A 17295-nucleotide genomic window follows, 5' to 3' on the forward strand; every position below is an offset into this window, starting at 1 on the left:
TGTCTATGCAAGTTCATTGATTGTAACAAATGTATCTCTCTGGAGCTGGATGTTGATAGTGGGAGAGATTGCTCATGTGTGGGAACAGGGACTATAGGGAATTCTCTGTACCTTCAACTCAATTTTGCTGTGAACTCTAAAAAATAAAGGTAATTAAAAAAAATAAGGATTTCCCTGGGGGCGCAGTGGTTAAGAATCTGCCTGCCAATGCAGGGGACACGGGTTCGAGCCCTGGTCCGGGAAGATCCCACATGCCGCGGAGCAACTAAGCCCGGCGCCACAACTACTGAGCCTGTGCTCTAGAGCCCGCGAGCCACAACTACTGAGTCCAAGTGCCACAACTACTGAAGCCCGTGTGCCACAGCTACTGATGCTCTCATGCCTAGAGCCCGTGCTCCGCAACAAGAGAAGCCACCGCAATGAGAAGCCCACGCACCGCAACCAAGAGTAGCCCCCGCTCTCCGCAACTAGAGAGAGCCCGCATGCAGCAACAAAGACCCAATGCAGCCAAAAATAAATAAATTTATTTTTTAAAAAAACAAAAACCTCAAGGTTATTGGTGATATAGAGCTTCTCAGAGGAAATTCCAAGATTAATCCAAGCCTGCGCCGTCTCTTCTCTGAGCCCTACTCTTCTGTTGGTTACATCTTGCTCCTTCCAGGGTCCTGTGTCCCCTCTCCCATCCCACAAGCTTGTCAGTCTCTTGTGCTTCCCAGCTCCTCTTCCCCTTCCCATCAAGACTTTCTCGAATCTTCCAAGACAACTTAGAGAAAAGTTGACATTTACAAAGATTATAGATCTTAATGTATATGGCTGCTAGGAACATAGTAATTTATTTCTGGGAAATATTAAGGGTTTAATCCAAAGGTCATCAGAATCCTTGACCATAGATGATAAGAAGATAGTCTTAAAAATAGGGAAACAAAGTCACCCAGATTCTGGACGAGTGCTGTGCAATAGAAATATAATGCAAGTCACAAATGCAAACCATGTACCTAAATTTACATGTGCTAATAGCCACATTAAAAAAAGAAAAAGATAAAATTAATTTTAAATTATATTTAGTTAACACAGTATATCCAAAATATTGTCATTTTAATGTGTGATCAATATAAACATTATTAATGAGATATTTTACATTCTTTTTCTTTGGACCAAGTCCTTGAAATCTGGTGTGTATTTTACATCTTCAGCATATCTCAGTTTGGACGAGCCACCTCTCAAGTACTCAACAGCCAGTTGAGGCTGGGGACTACATGTTGGATAGCACAGTCTAGACATCTCATGACGTTCTATGCATTCCCCAATCAGCCAGAGCCACAAGTAGGTTTTCTATCCACCCCAAGGGGAGGTTGAGCTCCTCTGACACAGGCTGGAATTTTAGTTCAAATGATGGTGAAACGGGTTTAAAAAGCAAAGATGACCATCTGCAGCATGCTCTGCTGAGCTTTACAGTGCTTTGACATGCTATATTTCTCTTGATCCTCACAGCAACCCCACATTTTATAATTCTCATTTTACAATTTAAGGTTCCACTGATTATTGATGGATTCAAATACCATGTTCTAGCCATGTGATTTTGGACAACTGACTTAATCTCTCTTAGATTCAATTTTCATGGTGTATAATAAAGATAATAATCCCTGGCATGGATGCTGATTGTGAAAGTTAGAGAGCATATATATAAAGTATCACATAATAAATGCTCCAAAAGTGTGGTGAATATTTGCACGGTGCATACTCCAAACCACATATTCTTTGCCCTAGCTCATGCGGTCTGCAAAAACAGGTAGGTCTGGAAGATTTCACAAAAAAGGCAGAAGAAACCCAGCATCTGGCAGAGCAATTTCTAATCCAGATGATGCTGTCTTTGATTCTATAATCATTGTTTTCTATGAGTCCTTACATCTCAACCCTTCTACCTAGATCCTGACCTAACTTTTTAGATTCTCTGGCTTGGATGGCTTTAACTATGCAATATGGTAATTTGAGGTGGACTCTTATTTAGATATTAAACTTGAAGGATCTGGATGGCTCCACTTTGTAAGTGCTCAATTATCTTCTCTTGAATGGACCACTGGACATCTGAATTTTAACCCCAAACCTGGGGTCCTGAATTTCTTGACACTGCATCTGCCCAATCCCACTCAGCCTCTGGGAATCAGAACTCTCCAGGGCATTGATGAGCTTAGAACAAAGAGTTACCATGGCAACACTGTCCGGTTGGCAAAAATGTTCTGTGGACTTGAAATCCTGGCACTGTTCATATTACCCCATGCAGGCACCTGCTTATCTTAACTACATATGAGTTTTGTTCTAATTGTAATAAAAAACTCTAGCCCCAGGCTTGACTCCCTTGGATTTCCCATAAATAAAAATTTCACCCTGTGTATTAATTTTTGCACGCAGTTCATGCACTTCCATTCCTGAATTTTTGACAGTCCTTTTACTACTCCCACAAGCAGAAAAGAAGCCAGGGTCATGTGGATTTTGAACCTTTTTATTTATAATTCTAAAATGCCATCCTGTTTGTCATAATAGACTCACCATGGATGGCAGTAAAACGTAAGCTACCAGGAGGAGCTGAGATAAGAATAGCTTTTCAATAATGGGGCAGCTATTAGAAGAGGTAGGAGCATAAATAAAGTCAAGGTTAAAAGTAGGCAAGATTAGGGTTAAGAAGCCCATCCTCTATACAGGGATTCAGAAATCCAGGTACTCAAAATGAAGGGTGAGTAATATTAACTGTGCAGATTTTCAGATAAACTTCAGTTTTGTCTTTTTCTTATGTTACTGTTGTTTTTTAGATGCTTTGAATTTTTGTTGATAGACTTTACGTGTAAGGAACATAACTGTCCTTTACCAGGTTGTTCTTTAAATAACAGCATATACCAGAAGTTGTTCATCTGACCTACCACCCCTGCAGGACTGTTGTTTCTATTAATGGGTTTTTGTGGCCCTGATGATTCTGGATAATAATCCTAGGGTTCAGATAACTGCAAATCTCTGCTCCCCTTCTTGACTGAGAAGGAAATAGGCTACTTGCTGTCTCCATGGGGAGGCTTAATGTTGTCTAAGATCAAGCTGTGATCTTGGCTATAGAAGACTTCTGGAGCCTTCAAAGGATCAGCATGTATCTTCAACTACTGACCATGGCTCAAGCTAAGACCAGCTACTGCTGAACTAGTATAGTTCCTTTCTCAAGTACAGCCCTGGAACTTCTACCTGATGAATGTGAGATTTTCAATGTGCTTTTTGGAATATGCTGTATATAATTTTAAAAATGTGGTTGAGCTGGGGACTTTCTTCCTTTTAGAAATACTTCAAAAGGAGAAGAACAAAAAGAACAAATACATCCCCACCAACAAAAAGACAATGTTGCGGTTAACCTTGTTCCTTCAGGTTGCCCACAGCCCCTTTGGTTCACCAACTGTCATAAATTTGCTCCCTCTGAGCACAAAAGCCTTCTTTGAGGTACAGAGGTTGAGTTTTATCTGCCCCCAGGGATACAGGGTTGCTCTCCTCTGCGATGGAGGGCTCTGGAATACCGTTGTTGGCCTCTTTTGAGACAGGCTTGGTTTTCTAATGAATGACTTGTGAAATGAATTCCGAGGCTCCCTGGGAGACAAACGATGCAGGCTTGTCTTCCCCAATGTCGAGCATCTGTCTATTGCACATCAAAGCAAAAGCAACACCTAAGCAAATCAATCCATCCTTAGAATTTCTGTAAAACATTAAATCCCCCAAAGCAAAGCGAAGAACAGGACGGTGACGTGACTCCCACCTTAGATAAAGAAAAACAGTGCTCATTTTGCATCCTGTTAAAATTATTTTCAGGTGGTGAATTCTTTCTATTGTTTGTTGTAACTAGACCATTGGCTAAGATCAACTTTTGGCTCAGTTAAGGATTCAACATTTCCAAGGCACTCTAGTAGTGAACAGTGATTAGAGAAATCAAGTACAAATAGTTTCCTAGGTAGAATTCTGTACCATCAGGAGTCCTATTGCCAGAGCATTCGTGTTCGCCAGTATTTTTTTTTTCTAAATTCAATTATAACAAGTTTATACTACTATAGAACTAATCATGGGGAAAATCATTTAGGAAATATATGCAGAAGTAAAGTGATGGTGCTTCTTGAAGTTCAAGTTCACTTTGCAAAGATTTCTGTTATTAAAAGTCATGGAAACTGAGGAGAAAAAAAACAAACAAACAGGCAAAGAAAAGGTAAGGGCAACTCACTTGCCATTCCCATTGGAGATTGGAAGATATTTGCAAACTAAAATGTTGGGATGCTTTAATCTAGGCTGTGTTATCCTATTTCAATACATCATTAATGGACTAGATCCATTGAGCTCAACACTTAGACTGTGTTTAATATTTCCCAATCAAATGCATTTTGGCCATAGTCATAGCTGCCAACTATGAAATAGATTACCTTTTTCTGTTTTGATAGCTGACATAACAGGAACGAAACATGAGCAATCCATAGTTATTTTGGTCATTTCATCAACCATGTGACGCCTCCATTGTGCAACAATTGTCAATTATCACAGCTGAAAGAAGACTGAAATCCTCATAGAATGGTTGCTTCCAAACTATCACATACAGCAAGTTCAATTTTTCTGTACCTGCTTTCTGTAAAATGTGAGGCATATAACATTACTTTCCATTGCTGGTGGCATATTGAGTGCCCTTTCATCAAGCTTTCTAACAAAATTTCTCAGAGCCTTCCCAGGGCTGTATCCAGTTCTCTTTTCATGATATAGAAAACATTCTATTAGTAGAACAAAGATGATAAAATTTCTTGCACTTTTCCTAATTTTTGAGTAATAAGCATCTGTGTTATTAATTATTTTTCTGCTTTCCAACTTTCGAGTGTCTTGCTTCATGACCCCTTTGTGAACTTGGGGTATGGCCAGCTCGTCTGCTAGATTATAGGAGTTAAGGGAACCAGAACCATTTCTCACGTGCCTCCTATTGATCAGAGAGCCTGACACAGCACCTTGAACTCAGAGGACAGTCCAATTTTTGTTGGATGATTGGATGGATTTAAAACCTGGTCTGATTTTCACCAGAGAGTTCTAACTAATTTAAAAAGTAAGAATGATGGTACTTGGCTAATTGAGTGACTATAGGATTATCTGAGATGAATAGCTTTGCTCAAATGAAATAACACCAGAGACCTCTCATTTCCCATCAGAATAGAGCACAAGACATTAAGGTACCCCAAACTACGATGACTTATTATATTTATATGTATTAGGATAACCTGAGGACTCATCCTCTGTGTTTGGCTCTATAAACTAGGTTCTATTTGGGGAGGCCTTTTAATCAGGGATAAGAATTATTCTTAGAATATTGTTTGACTCCTCATTTTAAACAATGTAAAAATATTCAGGTGACTACAGTGGTAACAAATCTCCATGATTATATTATGCACAATCAATTGTATAAACTCCAAGGATATCAGTGAAGAGAATACCAAGTAACGTCCTATAAACATACAGCTGCCTGCGTTGATGAGAAATTTGCCAGTTCCATTTTCTCACAGACTTTCATTTATGATTCTGCCCTATAGTATCTGCATCTAATACAAGCAGTCATAAACATTTTGGAATCTTGACATTATAATACATATAACGTTTTTCCTATCAAGCTAGAACTTTAACATGCTAAGGGTTCTGATAATTCCTGCAATTAAGAAAACTGTTTTCCTAGGTAACTTAATCCTCAAGTATATTCAACTTAGAAACCTTTTGTTTACTTTTTTTACATTTTTTAAAAAATAGCAGTTATGAAGTATTATTCTAGGAAATTTTGTGCAATGCCTATTTTATACCAAGCCCTGTACTCTGTGCTGGTGACACAGGATTGCATAAGATAGACAAGGTTCTGACAAGGTCTTACACTCCAGCAGGGAGAGCCAGACAATAAGAACACAAGCAAGTCCTGTTAAGGAAGTTCTCAGTGCTACCCAGAGTGAAATGAGAAAGAGTGAAATGAGAAAGAGTGAAGGGGGAGTGGGGCAGTGAAGACATATGTCTACCTTAGAAAAGGACTCTCTCAGGAAGCCACCTGCCATTGAACAGACTTTGGGATAGATTTCCTGACAACCTACTGTTGAACTGAAAAAAAAAAAGCACAATGTGAGAGTTGTGTGTTAAGTTTTATTGGGAGCAAACTGAGGACTATAGTCTAGGAGACAGCATTTCAGATAGCTCTGAGAAATTGCTCTGAAGAGGTAGGGGGTGGGGAGGTCAATATATATGTGATTTTGTTGAAGGGGGAGTCCATGCAATGAAGGACACATTTTTGCAGAAGGTTACTGCTAGTCACAAGGAGCAGACGTCACCATGAAAGATTTTAATGCTTTTCTAGTTATGAGGAGATGCAAGAGTTGGGCTCATAAAATCTTCTCCTGAAAATATCTAACTATCTGAAGACCTGTTTTGCCAGTTTTCCCACAGCAAAGAGTGCCTCATTCCTGGTCTCCACCCTGAACTCCTTTCAGGGGGTGTTGAAGGTCAGCAGTTGCAGCAGCTTGTGATTTAATCCTTGCAGAGGTAGATGGCCAGTGCCAAACTTTAGTTGGCACTACCTAAGGAAATGTTCCAGATGCATCTTTTAAAATAAAGTATAAACCTGACTGCAAACCCCTGTAATTCATTGGAAGATAGAGCACGTTCTATATGAAGAGTATACCAGGAGGAGTCCAGTAATGTTAGGAATACTGTGTTCTGTGTTAAAGGGCAGTGTTCGAACTTGAGTTTCCTGGAGTCTTGTATGCCCCCTTGCCCGAAGGCCCTATGTGAAATGGCTTTCCTCCTTCCTCCACCCACCCAAATGCTTTAAAGCTTAGATGAGTTCCAACTCCCTTATTTATTTATTTATTTATTTATTTTTATTTTTTTGGTTGCATTGGGTCTTCATTGCTGCACGCGGGTTTTCTCTAGTTGCGGCAAGCGGGGTCTACTCTTCGTTGTGGTGCACGGGCTTCTCATTGTGGTGGCTTCTCTTGTTGCGGAGCACAGGCTCTAGGCGCATGGGCTTCAGTAGTTGTGGCACGCAGGCTCAGTAGTTGTGTTTTGCAGGCTCTGGAGCGCAGGATCAGTAGTTGTGGCACACAGACTTAGTTGCTCCTCCACAGCATGTGGGATCTTCCTGGACCAGAGCTCGAACCCATGTCCCCTGCATTGGCAGGTAGATTCTTAACCACCGCACCACCAGGGAAGTCCCCAACTCCCTTATGATTTTTTAATTTTCTGTAGCATTTATAATGTGTGCTGTGTAATTTAAGGCTCAGTTAGTCTTACACTGTAGTTTGCCCTTGCTTTCAAAGCCAGTTTATAAACCCTTCTATAGATGTGCCTGCTGCATCTCCTAGCAGGATCAGCAAAATACTCGGTGAAGGACCAAATAGTAAACATTTAGGTTTAGTAGGCCACATATAGTCTCTGCTCCTTTTTTTTTCTTTTTTCCTTTTTTAACAGCCCTTTAAAGATGTAAAAAACAATTATTCTTAGCTCACAGCCCACACAAAAAACAACCCATGGACTGGATTTGACCCATGGCCATCGTTTATTGACCACTGTCTAGATTATTCTAGAACATTCTCTAGAACAATTTCTGTGACAGTTTTCTAAGAGTAAGGCTTACTTAGGCAAAGATTCAGGGCTTAGACATGCTCACATAGAGTTACACACACACACACACAAGTACACACTCACACACCTGCCATAGAAGAATTCAACGTGAAGAAACAGATGGCACAGTGGTTCTTAGCCTTGACTACTCATTAGAATCATCTGAGAAGCTCTTTAAAAACACCCAGGCTCAGGCCCCACTACAAACAAGTTGACTCAGAATGTCTGGATGGGAGCCCAGGCATCTGTATTTCTTAAAGTGCACCAGGTGATTCTATTTTGCAGCTTGGTTAAGAACCAGTGCTTTAGAGCTGTGATTCTCAAGCATTACCTTACATTAGTCACCTGTGCTTGGTAAAACTCAGGTTGGTACTCCACCCCCAGAGTTTTTGATTAGGTAGGTCTGGCGTGGGGTCCTAGGGTTTGTTTTTTTCTAATGATTTCCCCGGTGATCCTGATGTTTCTGGTCTGGGGTCTACATTTTGAGAACCATTGTCATAGAGAATGGAAAAGTGATCCAGGTGAAAGCTTTCCTATAGGTGGGATTTTTTTGGTTTGCTTTGTTGATTGGGCAGTTAGTGGGTATTTTTGTTTGGTTTGTTCTGTTTTGTTTTGTTTTTCCTCAAGTTTCTAGGGCTCGAGTAAAAGAAAGGTAAGCGAGTAATTTGGAGGCAGGGACCATGTGAAGGTGCTGAATAAATTCTTAATAAATATTTGCTTAATTTAGGACAAGGAAAGGGCTAATAGGAATAGGAGAGGGAAATAGCTCTGCTCTCTTAATGGAGAAAGAAGAAATCCTGAGTGAATGGCAATAACACTTCCAACCTGCTTTGAACATATCTCCCAATAACATAGAGAATGCCTACAATTGCAGTTGCAAGAAAACCTGGAAAGCCAACAATAGCAGTCAGTTTAGTTGATGATATACCCTTGGGCTCAGTATTGTGGGGATCCCAACCAAAAGAGAAAATATACCAATCTTCAAGAAAGTCAATGCCATGAATACTGGCAAAAATGCATTCTCATTTGAAATGTTCATGTGTGAGAGTCTTACATGCACATGCAGACTTCATTTAACAAGAAAAGAAGTCCAGAAATGATAAGTTTCAGATACTTCTCTCATCGTCCCCTGTAAGAGAACCTGATAAAATTGTGTTTCTCAAAGTGTGGTCCTTGGATCAGCTACATTGCTATCATCTAGGAGCTGGTTAAAAACAAGGCTTTGTTATGACTTCAGTGGGCCATAGGTACCCTTGTCTTCATGGACCTCTTCCTCCATAATGAAAATTGAAAAATATATTTTTATGATTATGCTAATATAAAGACAGATGTATTAATATTATATATGAAAATGTTTCTTCAACCTAAAAGTTCAATTTTTTCTTCATATTTTTAAAGAAATTAAAACACTGTCTTGAGCCCCTAAGAATGTACCTAGTAGACTAGTCGGCCCTGGTGAGAAACACAGAATCTTAGGCTCTAACCCAGAGGTATCAAATCAGAATCCACATTGTAACAAAATCCCCGAGTGACTCAATAGCACATTAAAGCTTGAGAAGCATTGTTTGTAAAGTTCACCAAGGTTAACAAACAAACAAAGGAAAAGTAATTCTGATTTTTCTATATTTTCTGAATCCTAAAAATATGCTACCATGTGCTCTGTGCTACCACAGTCAGCTGTGCATCTCCAGAATTCCCATCAGCCTTGGGGCTGTGCCGTCTCAAATTACGCAGAGCTCTGTATCAGGGCAGACACAAAGGATGTGAAGGGAATCATATCAAGGTTCTTATCCTTTAAAATCACTGAGAAACTGCAGAAGTATGGGATTCTAACAGCCTCTCAATATTTCTGACTGCCCAAAATAGTTCACAGAAACCACTTGAAATCCTGACATTATTTGCTCATGTTACTGATGATTATGGGCATTATTGCATGATAATACTGGTGATTATAGATTTGTGTATGAGTTGAGGCACCCATTCCCCACTGGCCCTAGAATGGACTAGGGTTATATAGTAGATCTAAGCATTTTCACACTATTTTTCCAATAACATTCATAAACACAATGGAAAAAAAAAAAAAACACTGCATTTGTGTTGAAATATAGTTTCACATCTGAGAGAAAAAATAGCCACTCAGTAGTATGGAATTTATCACCAGTATTTGGGACAGCTATTCTAAAGTTCCTCTATCTTAATGATTCTCAAACACTTTTAGTGGTGAAATTCTTTTAAAATTTAAACATTAAAAAGTAAACAGAAATTAACTCGAAATAGGTTATAGACCTAAATGTAAAACACAAAGCTATAAAACATGTAGAAGCTATAAAACATGTAGAGCATGTAAAACATGCTCTAAAATATAAAGTCTACTCATTAAAAAAATAAAATAACACAACACTGCTCTACAGGACAGGGGAACGGAAGGCTCAGAATCTTCCCCCATAATTTTTCACAGAAGCCATCACTCTATGCAGACTGCTGAACTCGTCACATTTTTTATAGCAAAAAAAAAAAAAAAAAGTGAAAATTACCTTAAGTGAATCCCAGACTTCAGTCTTGACAATTTCTGGACCTGGACTGCATATACTACTGTTGTGCAAGAAACCTGGGTGAATGCTGCAAGAGTATCATAGCCACTACACACTAGGAAAAATATCAACCATTTTTCATTATTTAATCTTCACAATAATCTGTGAGTTGGGTTGTAATATATCCTCTTACAGAAAAAAAAAAAAAAAACCTTCAGAGAGAGAATGTGATTTCCTCAAAGTTACATAGTAAATTATCCTGAGTCAAGTTTCAAACTCTGACTGATTGTATACCTCTACTTGGGCTCTTTCCATTGTGCAATATTTTTCTCAACTCTGTGAGAATTCCCTTTAGCTCTAACCCTTAATTTTTGGTGTATGATATTTTACATTGGTACAATGTACTCAAAACATTTTTCCAGCAAGATATTTACATGTTTTCTTCAAAAATTAGCATTCTCCTGACTGGCTTGTTTGTTGGTAATACATCCAAATGCCAACTTGACAACTTCCAAACATGCCCCTGCTCCAATCAAACATAACCTACATTTTGTTCTTTTAGGGCATGAGCAGCTGCAGGCCACAACAATCATGGGAACAAGATATGGTCAAGATTAAAACAAGTCAAAGATCTCTGTTGGGGATCCAAAATGGTAGCATACTTTCAAAGAAAGAAGTGAGTAAAGAAATGAGCAGTAATATCCAGAAGACAAGCAAAAAAAAAAAAAAAAAAACCAGGAACCAAGAGATACACCCACAGCATGAGATGAACAATCCAGAAATGAACAGAGATAAAGATGAAGACAGAACTCAAATCAGTAGGAAGATACACTGAACTATTGTGAGATGCTGAGCTAGGCTGCCTCATTCCTGGAGCTTTTATTATGCTTCCTAAGATGAGGCAATTTACAGGTTGAAATATATGGCTGTGTGCTAAGCACTATGCCAAATTATGATATATTATCTCATCTAGTGGTCAAAGAAACCCAATGAAAAAGACAGCATTATCTCCATTTTACAGATGAGAAAAGTGTGACTCCAAAAGCTTACACAACTTTCTGATAAGTATGAGCAGAGACTCAAATGCAAATCATTCCAAAATTGGTGATCCCAGCCACTATAACGTGCTGCCTTGCTACTAACTATTAGGTGGTGATAAATTACTACTCTCTTGCATTTTTAAAAATATCTGTTTCATTCATTTCAGCAACATTATTGGCCATAGTTCGTATGGAATGGCCCCTTTCGTCAATGAAGCTTTAAGCGTGAGGAAAGCATGGCAGGGTTGCATGGTGGTTCCAGGCTAGTCAAGCCTTTATTTGATGCATTAGAGACCTGCCGGCAAGGCCAACCACTCTGGCAGCACCAAGAGCCCCAATGTGTTCCCCTTTTGTGCCCCCAGCACCAAGTACTGGGACTGCCTAAAACTTAGGAAGTGTTTAACAGATGCTTGATTAAGGAATGATGAAGGTATATTATTAGCATTCTAGATGAGAATGAACTCAAAGTCAAACATACTTGTGTTCAAACCTTAGTTCCACCTATCACTTATTCAATGTATGACCTGGGTCAAGTTAGAGTCTCACTGAGCCTCAATTTCCTTGTCCATAACATGGGCCATCATAATATCTACCTCACATTACTGGAATGATTAAAAAGAGATTAGACACTTAAGGCATTAAGTACGGTGCGTGCTGTATAGAAGATAATAAACAGTAACTCCTGTTTCATCTTATTTCTTACATCACCTGTTGTTTGAAAGATTTAAAAACAAAAAGCAAACTTGCCCATTTAATAGCCTAGAGTTTACAGTAGTTTTAACATTGAAATATATCCTTCTAAATTTGATATCAATATATCTATCTTATTTAGGGTATTAATTGTGAAATATAGGAGATGACTTTCTCAATGAATGGTAAACTAAGTAGCAAAAGTTATCTTCTTTGCCAATTAGAATCCCTATCTCATAAATCTGGTATCTGTTCATCCTTTGAATTCTGCAAATCCTCATTTCTTCAGGTTGTGGCCGTTTTATGAAAGTCACAGCAAAAAACAGAGCTCCGATTTGTCAGTTACACTTCATAGATATGAGGGCGCACAGATAAAATCTATTAGGCCAGCAGGGCACCCATTAATGCCCCAGGGGCAGTAATTAAATCCGGATGGAAAAATAACTACAAATATTTCCCCAAAACAGAACCAGATGTTTTGGCAACGGGATGAATGCTCAAACCTGAAAAACTCCACATGCCACGGACAAAGGCTCTTCAGAAGCAGCCCTTCTGTGAACCGTGGGCTGCACACCGTCTCAGCCTGCCGGCAATGTTAGATAACAGCAAAAAAGGCTCCCCTCGTGCGTAACTTCAGTCCATCAGAGGCACAAACAGACAATTGGAAGAACCGTCAATTTATTAAAAGCACCTCTAATAATGAAGCCAAACGCAAACACATTTATATTTCCACCTGTGAGGCCACAATCAATTCACAGTGGCGCTCCAACTTAGTCATGCCTCATATATCATCTTTCTAGGTAGCTTACACAGGATACAATTTCCGAATTAATAGGCAGTAAAAATATTAATTATTGCCATATTCATTTAGTGTTCAATTAACAAATGAAAACTTAAAATGCATTTGCATGATTGACCAAAGGTGACCTGAGGGACCCCTAAATAACCAATATCATTTTAATTTTTATTTCTATCTTTATTTTTTTTTTAATTTATTTCTTTTATTTTATTTTTGGCTGCGTTGGGTCTTTGTTCCTGCGCACAGGCTTTTCTCTAGCTACAGCGAGCAGGGGCTTCTCTTCGTTGCGGTGCGTGGGCTTCTCACTGCGGTGGCTTCTCTTGTTGTGGAGCGTGGGCTCTAGGCGCGGGCTTCAGCAGTTGTGGCGCACGGGCTTAGTTGCTCCGCGGCATGTGGGATCTTCCAGGACCAGGGCTGGAACCCGTGTTCCCTGCATTGGCAGGCGGATTCTTAACCACTGTGCCACCAGGGAAGCCCTATTTCTATCTTTATATCTTTAGATTGTTGCTTTTTTTTTTTTTCCCTAGCTTGCTTCCCTTAAGAACTCCACTCTGGCCTGTTTCCTCTCTCAGCACATCATTTAGATATCTTGACAAAATGTTTTCCAGTGAGGCAGAGCTCACTCTTGTCCTGGCATGTATATCTACTATCTACTATGAAGCTATCATGATACCCTGTCATGAAATGAGATGAGAAAAGTTATTTGATCCGTGGAGACTTAATAATGGTGGCACTGGTTTCCATCAGCAAGGCCAGCAGCAGAGTGTAAGAGGAGACCACAAACAGCCAGACTTTAATTCAGTGCAGCGTGCCGCCTTGAACATCAAGAAGACAGAAATAAGAAGCTGGCTAGCCATTGAATCCGCACAGCACTGTGGAGTACAGCAGAGTGACACCGACTACCATCACCTTAGGCTGGTGAATTTCATTCTGTCAAGGCAATTGCTACCCTGGTACCTCTCTTATTAGTGTTAATTTATCTCCAGTGTTAAGGAGGTTAATGACACTATTATTTTCTCTGCTACTGAGCTTTACTGCATGTCTGCAGGATGATATTCCGAATAACCTCACCAGAGGAAGGAATCACAGAGAAAAACCTATCTGAACAATAAATAACCTTTAAAAATAATGTGTCCTTCAGAGAGAGGAAATAAAGCAGTATAATGTTAATTGTGGAGACGACGGAGGAAACATTTTTCATTCATCAAAAGAGACAGCATAATGGTTGCACATTCCCTAAACACAGTATCACATGAAATCCTACATTAAGAACTGAAGTTATACTTTCAAGAGGTTCCCATCAATTTGAACTGAAATTCACTAAGGTAAGAGTTAGAGATATTTTCTAATTAGTTTTGTTTTATTTTTCTCTCAAATACTCCTTCATAGACCTGAGCCTTCCATGGTGAAGAGGCACAGGTAGGAAACACACTGCCTTAACTCTCTTGCTACCATCAAACCATATATTCTAAATCCTAGAATTTCCTCCAGTGATCAGCTGAACGACCCTTCTGCCTCCCCTCCACCATCCCCACCTACCCCCAGCTCATGATTTGTATTGTGATTTGCTGATCTGTTAATAGCTAACTTTCTAACATTCATGTGTATAAGGGTCCACGGAATTATAAACACAATTTGGAATGTTAATTTAAAATTATCATCTAATATAACGAGAGAGACAGGTTGGAGTCCTCTGTGGCTCTGTGATTTGATGATTCTTATTGAAAACACTGTTCTTGAAATTCTGTGGGAGATAATCAGTTCATTATTATATAGTTAGACTTCTTTTTTTCCTTGTAAAACCCTGACCCTTTAGCCTGATTTTAAATTCCACCCACAGAGAGAAAAATATCTGCTATTCATGAAATTTACCAACTGACAAATTCCCAAGTACTACATAGCAAATGATTCCTAACATAAACAGCAGTAAAATGTGAATAAAAATGTTAAATCACCTCTCTGCCTTTTAATATTCTCTCACTTGGGGAGCAATGTTGAGCTAGCTGAAGCAAGTGTTAAAATGGTTACATGGAGGCTTATATGCGTTTGCCGATGGAGAATATACATGGGACTTCACCACGTCAGGTCTAAGCCATTGCTGAAGTCAGATTCAACTCTTTCAGATATCTGTTCTTTTAGAAAAAGTAGATCGCTTTTTTCTTGCACCTCTTCGCTCTCTCTTGCCTTGCATTACCTGTACTTCTTCTCTTTCAGAGGTCCTTTCCACTAAGAATCCGTAGTTGAATCACCTTGTGAGCGTTACACTATAAAGTTAGTAGGAAAAACAAAGATGAACTGAAATGCTGATGCTGAGAAGTCAGCTGGGTTTACTCACTACCCAAGTGATTTTCTCCTTTTCACCACCTTTGCAGAATACAATTCAAACTTACATATGCTTTCTCAACACTATAAAATATTTTATGTCACGGACTTCTGGGATTACTCTTAAATAGTCGAAATTATAAATATTAGCTCTATGAATCAGTAGCCACATACAGACATACATATGTATATATAATTTTTCCCCTTTTGACAGACAACTCTTTGAGTCATCTATTTTTTATTATCTCTTCCTTATGGACAATGTTTCCCACCACATAAGGAAATTAACAGCAGTTGTAATGGACGAGGAAAAGACTTGGCCAATGTTAATTCAATATCTACCTGGTGCTTTAGACTCATGAACTCTTATGACAACGAGAAGAGTATATACACTCATCCCCTGTGACCACACAAGGATACTAAAACTTAGAGAAGCTGGGTAATTGTAGGCATTGCACAGCTGTTAGTGCCAATGGAAATGACTTCAAGGCTTGTGTGTTCTTTTTACTACACCTCTCCTGCCTCTCAATTTTGTGCATCTTGCATTGCTGTGCCCCAGCCTGGGAAATAACCAACATCTCCAGGCTAAACGTTAGTCTAGACAACAAGTATTTCATCCATTTTGACATTAACCCTGAGCACCTAAAGGAATGTGTTTGGGTTGTGAATCAATGAGTTTTGAAAACTATTCACATGTCCCTAGTAAAAATTAGAGATACAAAGAGTAACTTAATCATGCCCATTAGTACTATGTTTTGTATGGTATATTATTTCCTACTGGACTATTTCATAAATATGCTACTGGTTGCAACCACAGACAACCACTTGAGTTAATTTAAGTTCTCGTGATTTGGAAGGGTACTGCTAAACAAATTCAAAAGAGAAGCTCAAGAATCAGGATCAGGAAAGAGAAAGGAGGCGAGGGAGGCTGGAGATAAGAAATAATCTGGGAAGAGCCTTGTCACCACTGCCACTGAACAGCTCTGCCACCACCGAGTGCAGACCCCAAGGTGCCCACCACTCTGCTGGCTACGCTATCTCGAAGCAAGATCACCCACTTGACATTCAGAGTTCTGGGTGAGGGGATCAGACTGGCTGAGGCTAGTCAGCTGCCCTTCCTTCCATCTGGCCTCCATGGGATGGGGAGAAATTGGATAGATTCTGTAGTAAAGTAGTGACCCAACCTCCCACCAAGAGTCATGTAGCAGAGACTCACCAAAACCAGAAAGGGGGTTCTTCTGCAAAGCAGGCAAAAAAAAACCAAAACAAGTATCCACTACAAGTAGCCTTGAAAGACTCTTCCAAATGGTTCTATTCACCATAAATTATATTCATTTATATGTATTTGAGTGACAACATAGGGAAATGAATAGTGATTTCTTTAATTCCCGAGTCTCTCAGTTTGTTTGTTTTTTCTTTGTTTTAAATATATCAATCAAATACTTGTTTTTCACCGATATTACAAGTGACCAGTGTGATATGAGAAAGAGTCTCATAAGAGTTCAATTTATACCTCTTTTCATTATTGCAACTTGGAAACATGAAAAAATATTGCTCTTGGAAAAATTAGTACCCATGAGGGAGCTGTGATCTGATGCAGCTGAAGTTAAGAGTCCTGCTTTCCAACCCGTGTTCTACCACCTACTCTGTCTGAACTCTGTACCCCCATTACTGCTCTGAGCCCATCTCCCTCATTAGTGAATTAGGGCTAGTAATACCCTGGCAGGATGTCTCTGAGGGTGAAATGTGGTAGAACCCAGCAGATAGCAAGCACTCAATGTTTATTAAAGCTATGTTTATCGTTTTGCAGAATTGCATCCAATGGTTATAAGCTATTAATCATCACAGTTTCTTCCCATAACTACTTTATGCTCTAAAGAGCAACTCGATATCCTAAGTATTCCAAACTGGCAGTTGAGAATAGGGTTACCTTTACTGGGTTTTAGAACTTAAACCACAACTATAAATCACATTCATCTCAAACCTTTATATTATTGAGATTCTCTCAGAAGGAACTCATTTTGCCCTGGGGTGCTTCATCAATTGATAAACCGTCCTGGTCAGGATTCCAAGTGTGTTTGTAGCATTTGAATAAGATAATGGAGAAGAACTCAGGCACAGAGAAGTGTAAAGCATACTTCCTGCCCTCTTGGGAACTTATGATTTAGTTGAGAAGCAATGGACAAAAGCAGACATGTATACACCCACACCATTAGTAAGTTAGTTACACATTTGCGTACACTAACCAAAACGGCTGTTTGAACTCAAG

Source organism: Balaenoptera acutorostrata, chromosome 8 (assembly GCF_949987535.1).
Source record: "Balaenoptera acutorostrata chromosome 8, mBalAcu1.1, whole genome shotgun sequence".
NCBI lineage: Eukaryota > Metazoa > Chordata > Mammalia > Artiodactyla > Balaenopteridae > Balaenoptera > Balaenoptera acutorostrata.